This window comes from Medicago sativa, chromosome 3 (genome assembly GCF_051527215.1).
Source record: "Medicago sativa cultivar Bolivia chromosome 3, Bolivia_mono, whole genome shotgun sequence".
Classification (NCBI taxonomy): domain Eukaryota; kingdom Viridiplantae; phylum Streptophyta; class Magnoliopsida; order Fabales; family Fabaceae; genus Medicago; species Medicago sativa.
The window spans coordinates 92,758,485-92,767,835 of NC_140751.1; the positions used below are offsets into that span (position 1 = coordinate 92,758,485).

The 9,351-nt window shown below is 32.3% G+C and overlaps 1 pseudogene; it reads left to right on the forward strand.

The window, feature by feature from the left end:
* Nucleotides 1-5,730: 5,730 nt before the first annotated feature.
* On the forward strand, nucleotides 5,731-7,313 carry LOC146942029 (serpin-ZX pseudogene; annotated as a pseudogene).
* Nucleotides 7,314-9,351: the final 2,038 nt, after the last annotated feature.

Below are 9,351 nucleotides of genomic sequence, written 5' to 3' on the forward strand. Positions count from 1 at the left end.
ATATTATTTTTATCAAATAGAAAGAATTAACTACTATGTATAACCGTGGGCATCCATTATCATCCATGATGATAATAGTATAGTAACTAAAACAACAATACAATAGCAACAATAATAATAATAATAATAATAATAATAATAATAATAATAATAATAATAATAATAATAATAATAATAATAATAATAATAATAATAATTAAAGTAACACTTCCATTAGAGAGAAATAATCTCAAAGAATAAAGAGAGAAGAAAAATATTGTTCGAGTCCAAAGAATAATAGAAACCTTACGATAGTTGATTAAAAATAGATAAATATTTATTTGACATTCAAAATAGATGCAACGACTTTATGTTACTATATAAAACATTTAAGAAAAACAAATGAAAGTATGTGTGTGTGTGTGTGTGTATATATATATATATATATATATATATATCTTGTCAAAAATATATATATATATATATATATATATATATATATAATCAAAGTATAAGTAAAAAAAATAATAGAATAAGTATTTGTCAAACCTGAAGAAGAAAAAATGTTATTTCATTTATTTATAGTTAATATTTGCATTAAAACATATTGTTAAAAGATAATATATAAATAACTAACCGATGTTGCTAAAAGATAATATATTAAAAACTAACTGAAGTCTTTTTTTCCTAAAAGAAAAATTTGAATAATAAAGTGCTAAAAGAGAAAAAAAATAAAGTGAAAATTTAACGGATAGTAATGAAAGTATTATATGTAGTTTTTTGAGATATTTTTCCTACATAAAATATTAGGAATTCAATAACAAATTAAATAAAATATTTAGTGGATAAGATCAAAAGTTTGTTGAGATATTTATGTTAAATACAACGTTTTAAAATATATAAAAATATTAAGAATAAACGTGGAAGTGACACGTGCCATAAAAAACCTTACTTTATATATACTAGCGAAAAGACGGGCGCTCACGTGCCCGTTTTTCTGCTCTTTTTATTGCGTTAATGTTTGAAAATTATGAACTGTGTTTTTTTTATGAAATTTTGATTTTGATTAAAATTAAAAAAATATATTAATGTTTGTTGCTTTCAAGTTATAAAAATTCAAACAAACCATGATTATCTATTTCAACGACACCGAAAATAATACAATATAACAAAAAAATATAATCTAAATTCTTTTTTTAATGACACCAACAACAATTTTATTATAGAAAAAGTTGTTTAAGGGTATAATTGGAATGATGAAAAAGTTAGTATAAATATACTAATCTAGTTTGTTACACATTTTTTTTAATATTTAAATTTATTCTTATCTATTTGTTACTTGTGTTATTTGTATTGAAAAAATGAGGGTATTTTTGGAAAAAAATCCAACCCAAAAGCGCTGAAAGGGGTATTTTTCTTTATATATAGTATAGATACACTATTGATTGACGATAACATCGAATTACTAACATTAATTGGCGAGATCTTTTCTTTCTTTTTTAATATTAATTGGCGAGATCTTTTCTTTCTTTTTTAATATTAATTGGCGAGATCTTTTTCATTATAAATACAAGAATCTCCTCAAATTAGGTCAATTTAGGTCTTGGGTAGTTTCTTCTTCTTTTTTTCTTGGAAGAATGAGGTTCTCTCGCAAAACAATCGCCATTGCCAAAGCTGTTTTCTACTTCTTCATGCTCAACATCGTGGCTTGTTTATTCATCCTTGGTCCAAAATTCATTTTTCCCAAGATATCCAAATCGATCCCACTCATTATCAACATCGACTCCCTCCGATCACTACAAGAAAATCAGGGATTTGCTTCGACGAAAATAATAGCTAATTCGTAGCTAATTTCTAGCAAAACATGTTTAGCTACTATTCAGTTTTGAATTAGCTATCGTACTGGCCGTAGCATGGATTGGGCGGCAAATTATCTACCAAATATTTCCTAGCTAAATCGCAACTAATATAATTAATGTCCCAGCTAACTCCCAACCAATGCGTAGCAAAATTGTTCAAAAAATTTATTTTCCTAACTAAATAGCTATGGTTATACAAAGCAATTTCGCAGCAAATCTATAGCTAAAAATTTTATATAGAATTTTGAGAATTTACTAGCTTTTCTGTAAACATCCTTATCATAAATATACACACGTGTCTTACAAATGCAAATACCTGGAAGATAAGGAATCTAACTCACTCAAGACATTTTTAATGAAGTTCTTGTGTAAGTGTTTGAAAGAACTTATGAAAAAGTTAATGATATATTCATAAGTTGCTTATAACTTATTTAAGTTCCTCTAGATTGCTAACTGTCATAAATTGATTTTAGATTATATAGAGTTCACTCTCATTCCATTTTCAATAACAAACAACTGCTATTGATATATTCATTAGTTGCTTATAACTTATTTAAGTTCCTCTAGATTGCTAACTGTCATAAATTGTTTTTAGATTATAGAGAGTTCACTCTCATTCCATTTTCAATAACAAACAACTGCTATATAAGCTCATAATAAGACAATTGCTTATCAAATAAGTGTTAGGTTAAGATGTATATCCAAACAAGATCATTAGTCAAAGACGCCCAACAATGGTTTACTATGGCATGGGTAACAGCCAAAGAAGTTAAGGTATGAAAGACTACAAAGTTTGAGGGGGCAATGGCTAACCTCTTCTCCACAATTTGGACATGAACCCTTTAGAGCTGCCAAGTCATTCCTCCACAAGCTTTGAAGTGTTTTAACTGTCAAAAAAAAGGCACGTAATAACATATGAATATAGAAGCAGTGACATAAAAAGTTAAAATTTGTAAGGCTTAAGATGAAAAGTAGCAGCAAAAGGATTTTTACCTGAAACGGAAGCAACCGAATATCCTATGAAAAAACCGAGTGCCATGAAGATAATGGTATTCACCATGAAAAGAGGACTTAGTTGTGATGCTTGGCTACCATATGATAATCCTAATCCTAACCAGATGAATGTAATATTTGTTACAAAACATGTAGAAACTAGAGACATTCAACACAAATAGAACATATCACAAAATTTGAACATAACGCCTTTTTGAAAACAAAAACATTCAATATTTGTTCTTGAACCTAACTCAACGCCACGAAATCAATTTTAATTTAACGGATGTCTATTCTCTTTATAAACTATTTTCAGGTCAATCAATGTACAATTTGAATTTTTCACACAAATAACTTTCTCAGCCACATGAAGATCCAACATCATTCTCCCCAATATGCATTATTTACATTATTAAGAGCACGCGTTTAAAAAAATAAACATTATTAAGAGCACCATGCAACTAAAACTTAGGTATCAGCAACTGAAATTGGTGAATTTTCATCAATAAGGGTCATAGCCAAGCCAGAGCAAAGAAGAAGTTAATCTAAACTGAAGAAAATCACCTAAATGAGAAATTTTCACAGGCACTTACTTCTCCAAAACAGATAAGCTTTTAGATATAACAATTTAAATCTTCCTCCGCAATATAATTGTAAACACACTGTCAACATAGCAGAGCTGCTATGCTTCTAAATTTCAGGCCCAACCTTCAATCATCATGAAAATGGTTGTATCTTCAAATTGTGATGCATCCAATCCATAGATTCCAAGGAACATGATACACTTATAAATCAGTGAAGATATATAGGAACCTGCAGAGTCATTCATCAGAATAACGAGTGGAATTAGTACACTCATCCCACAAGTAAGCATGCACCAGCGATGTGAGATTAAGAATCAGAACAAGCATGATTCTGTGAACAAGAACATCAATTAGGGATTCAGTGATAAATTAGTAATGTAAGAAGCACCAAAAGAGAAACAAGACACCAATATCATGCTTACTAGTTTAAAATTGACATCCATCATATGCACAAGGCTAATTCAAGCAATTCGAAACACAACGCATAATATGCCTACAAACAAGTTTTTAAGGCATGATCATATTTACAATTAAGAGAACATCCGTTGGCACATACCTTAAAACCCATATATGGATGTAAAGCAATATGCCTACCAACAAGCTCCAATGCTGCATCTCTGACAGATATTGCAGTGACACAGAACTTACCTTCAACGGATGATTGTAGTAGTTTATCACAAAATACCTCTAAGGTGAATTGACTCATATGGTCTACGGCGGAACCATGCTTCCAAATAGTTTGAAACTCCAACAACGTTGTTATCAATTCTTGTAAGTAGAAGTTGATAGTATTACTCATCCTTACAGCTGAGATGATAACCCTATCAATGTCGTACACCAAACATATCTTTCATCATAAGTCTCGGTGCTAGAGAAAAAACAATAAAACACATGGGACAACTCTTCACGCTAACAATTACCTGATATTCACGCTACAACATAGTACTATAAAATTCAAATAGGCCTAGTAACAACGTAACAAAATAAGAAAAACTGAAATAGGCCTAATTACAATTATTATTGAAAGGAGGTAGGTAGGAGCAGTAGCATAGGGACAGGATAGTACCGGCCAGTAATCCAAGAAGCAAAGGGTGCCCAATTGGGACCAGCAACTTTGGCACTCCAATAGTAAAGACCACCAGAAATTGGATAGGAGAAACATATTTTAGCCATAGACAGAGCAACCAGCATGGTGAAAGCTAAAGCTATAAGCAATCCATATACAAGTGAAACAGGGCCACCATATTTTAAACCAGTGTTGTAAAGTGTTGTTACTCCTGTTAATACTGATATGAATGAAAATGAAAACGCAAAATTTGAAAGCACCCTGAAATAAAGAGCAATTTAACTTCATTTTATCTTTTGTCATAGAATTAGCTTATACAAAAGTGATTATGCTAATAGCTCCAAATTAAGCTGATTATTCAAATAGTGCTTGTTAAAATGTTTCAAAATTTGAACATTGATTTCAATGTAGTAAAGTAAGTAAATTCAGATCACAAATTATGAAAACAACTTATACAAAAACAATTTAACTTATCTCTTGTCATCAAAATAGCTTATACATAAGCACTTATCATCGAAATAGTCATTCTTTGGGCCAAATACTGATTTTCCAAAACAATATGAAAAATAAGCACTTATAAGTTATATCATGACAAGCACTTATTCTATAAGCAACAAATTAAGTTGAATATCCAAATAAGGCCTATTCAATGTTTCTAAATTTGAACTTAATTTCAATGTTGCCAATGAAGTACGCAAATTCAGATCACAAACTCAAAAATTCAAAACCTAATTGATATGCTAGCTTATACCAAGAGAATCACAAATTCACAACAAAACCAAACGACACTTACGAAAATTTACACAATTCGCACCTTGTTGATGAGGTCTGTCACGATCCTTGAGTTTGAAAGAGCTTCTTCTCCTAAGATTCAGATTATGAGAGATCGATTTGGAGAGAGATGAGGAAGATCTACAATCGATGAATCTGGAAATGGAGTTCTGACGAGGAAATGATGGTTCCGTTACGGCGGCGGTGGAGTTCATCTGTAACGGTGGCGGCGGAGTTCGGCGGTAACAGAGGCGGTGGAGTCTATTTCTTAGAGAGAGAGAGAGAGAGAGAGAGAGAGAGAGAGAGTTTCGCGAGAGTTGGAGTGAATTTTGTTTGTTTTCTTTTTTGTGAAAAATGAGTGTTATAATTTAGTAAATATAACTAATAAACTAATAATGTATTAAAAAAAATACTATTGGTAGTTAAACTTCACTTTTGTAACTTCAAATTAACCACTAAAACAAATGGTAGGCAAATAATGGTAGCTAATCTGATATTTTCTTGTAGTGGATCCGAATACGCCCTTGACTTCCTCCGATTCCAACCCGCCAACAACCAAAGCAACGTTTCCCTCACCATCGCCAAACATCTTTTCTCCAAAGAATCTCATCAAGACAAGAATATCGTGTTATCGCCACTGTCAATCCAAGTTGTGCTCAGCATCATCGCTGCTGGTTCTGAGGGTGCCACTCAACAACAACTTCTCGACTTCCTTGGCTCTAAATCCATCGATCATCTAAACTTCTTCGTCTCTCAACTCGTCTTCGCCATTCTCAAAGACGGTGCTCCCGCAGGTGGGCCTCGTCTCTCTTTTGTCGATGGTGTGTGGGTGGAAAAAACCCTTTCTCTTCAACCTTCTTTCAAGCAAATTATGTCTAATCATTATAAAGCAAATTTGTCTTCTGTTGATTTCAAGAACAAGGTATGTTTCTATATCTCCCCTCTTTTCGCTACAAAATACAACTGCATTCCCTGATTTTGATTTTGATTTTGTTAAATTTTTGTATTGCAATACTTGTGAAAAGAACTCAAAACTATATATTTGGATAATTGATTTTAATTTTTGATATGGTTTTAAAGGCTATTGAAGCGAGAAAAGAAGTGAATTTATGGGCTGAAAGAGAGACAAATGGTCTTATTAAAGAACTTCTTCCTCTAGGGTCGGTCGACAACTTAGCGCAGCTAATATTTGCTAATGCACTATACTTTAAAGGAGAGTGGAATGATAATTTTGATGCTTCGGAAACGAAAGCCTATGACTTTCACCTTTTGAATGGAAACTCAGTTAAGGTTCCCTTCATGACCAGTGAGAAGAAGCAGTTTATTAGAGTTTTCGATGATTTTAATGTCCTTGGCCTTCCTTATAAGCAAGGTGAAGATAAGCGTAAATTCTCTATGTACTTTTTTCTTCCAAATGCAAAAGATGGGCTGCCAACTTTGCTTGAGAAGCTGGCTTCCGAATCTGAGTTACTACAACACAAGCTTCCTCTTGATAAAGTGGAAGTAGGTGACTTTAGGATTCCAAGGTTCAATATTTCATTTGAACTTGAAACTTCTGATATGTTAAAGGAGCTTGGCGTGGTTTTACCTTTCACTAATGGAGGGTTGACTAAAATGGTGAACTCTCCTGTGAGTCAAAACCTTTATGTTTCCAAAATATTCCACAAGTCTTTCATTGAAGTAAATGAAGAAGGCACCAAAGCTGCTGCAGCCACCGTTGCAACTTTACTTTACGGAAGCTCCTTGAGTCTTCCAACAGACATAGACTTTGTAGCTGACCACCCATTCTTATTTATGATCAGAGAAGATTTGACCGGAACTATCGCCTTTGTTGGGCAGGTGCTCAATCCTCTTGCTGGATGATCTTAGCAAGTCACACTATATTGGATTGCTAATAGATAAATAGGGAACTTATTTTCTAATATTTCATATGTGTTTATGATGAAGATAGTCTTATATTTGGATATGATCCATGTCTTGGTGATATTTTTAGCTTATTTTTCCTGACAATATGATGTTAGTAAAATGGGAATGTTGAGAGATATTACCTACGTTTTCACATGTTCATGTATGTTTTTTTTTTCTTTTTTTGAAGAGTTCATAATTGTGTATGTTAATAATTTTTGACAGACTTCCTCTAATTTCTTTAACAACTCATGATATCTAATACCTGCCATGATAATAAGAAGGATAGAAAATCAGAAGGATAATAACAGTGATAAACATTAAAACTGGTTGGGCACACTAACATTTAACAAAATGCCTTAATCGCACCCACTTACTGCATAACTCTCTTTAGTCTTCACTTTGTGTTCCTCCCTTCACTCAAATATTCTGTTTTTCGGTAAGTGTTTGTGAAATCAAATTACAATCTATATTTGTATATATTTATTTGGTAAGATTAATGATGAGAATTTAAAGATGGTGATTAAATTGTAGATGTTAGTTTTATCCTGAAACTTTTGCGATTATGTTACTTAAAAAAATATTTACCTTCCAAATGATTGAAATTTGTTACTTCATTGCTGGAAATGGGAATGGTCAATCTTTGGGTTACATTTTTGTCAGTCCCAATTCAGAACTGCGTGAGACAATTGTATATTTTGATTTTGAATAGATTCAGTTTTAGGAATGTCAAGGACGTCATCCCTGATTATCCATTTTTCCAAACCAATCTCAATTCATATTAGGAATAATGCACAAACTTGCAACAATTTATTTTCTTATAATCTTTAATAAATCCAATATTCACCTCTATAAAGGTTGCTAAGTTGATCTCGTAAACTCATATGGTTGAAAGGCTTCACGGACAATTCATATGTTGGAACACATATTCAAACATTCATCCTTGTTTTTGAATCTTACAGAACATACAGAGCATTAATCCTCAAGAATATTCTAAAGGCAAGTATAGGGGAAAACAAAGTACATCTTAAAAGTTTTATTTTGTTCAGTCCAAACCTAACTAATGTAATTGATTTATTCAAGCGGATGCCTGAAAGGTCTTTGAATTGATTTCTTTTATCCACATCTTTTCAATTTGTGGTTTCTTTTTAGCTTTATAGAAGCTTAGACTAATTCTTTGATGAAACATCGACAAATTCTATTGTATCATCTGTTGCCAATGATATAAAATTTGAAAGGAAATCAACATGTAAGTTTTTCTCTATAAGCAATATTATGTATATCATTATTTGGTTTGATGCACACAAATATAACATGACTCAGTCATATGTTTCATTAACATGTTCTTCCCGTTGCATATGAATAACAATGGAGTTCATGAATATTAACAATATGAAATGTGGATATGAACCATGGATATAATTTTCTAATCTATAGATATGAAAAAGCATATATTAAAATCGGTGAATTTACAAGGGTCGAACGGCTTGATCCTAACAATTAGACTTAAAATTGCTAACGTTACCATTTTAGTTTTTCTTCTTTAACTTTGAAGTATCATGTGACACTGGGAGCTGGTTTACAATTTTTAATTTATTTTTAGGAATAACAACTAATTTCTCTCTCTAAAACATTTTTCTCCGACCTCTCTCTATCTCCACTGTTTCCCTCCTCCCTTCCAACCCAAATATTTTTGTCACGATGTAGCTCCAGTTGCTGAGTGGTGCGACAATTGGCTTTTGGTCGTCTACATCACTCAGTCACCAGTTTCTCTCAGCGGTCACTCTTCTATCGTTGGCTGGTTTGTGGTGGTGCTGGTGCGCATCGACTCATAGTGGTTTTCGGGGACCCTCCTGGATGGATGGTTCGCAGGGGTAGATCTAGATTCTGATCTCTCGGTGGCTGGTTCTCCATCCTCCATCATTGTTCGGGGTTTTGCTTTTTCCGTGGCGGCATTGGGTGGTGTTGGTAAATGTCTGATTCGTTGCATGCTTGATAATGATGTTTCAAAATGAACTTGTATTTTCTTGTTGAATGATGTGGTAATGATATCAATGATTAATATTTATCTCTTATTTTCATATAAGAGTAACAAAAATAGAGCAAAAATGGAGTTAGAGAAAATGAGAACATAAGAGAGAAATTAAAGAAGTCTAGGGAAGAGAGAAAGAGATGACATGTATGAGTGAAAGAG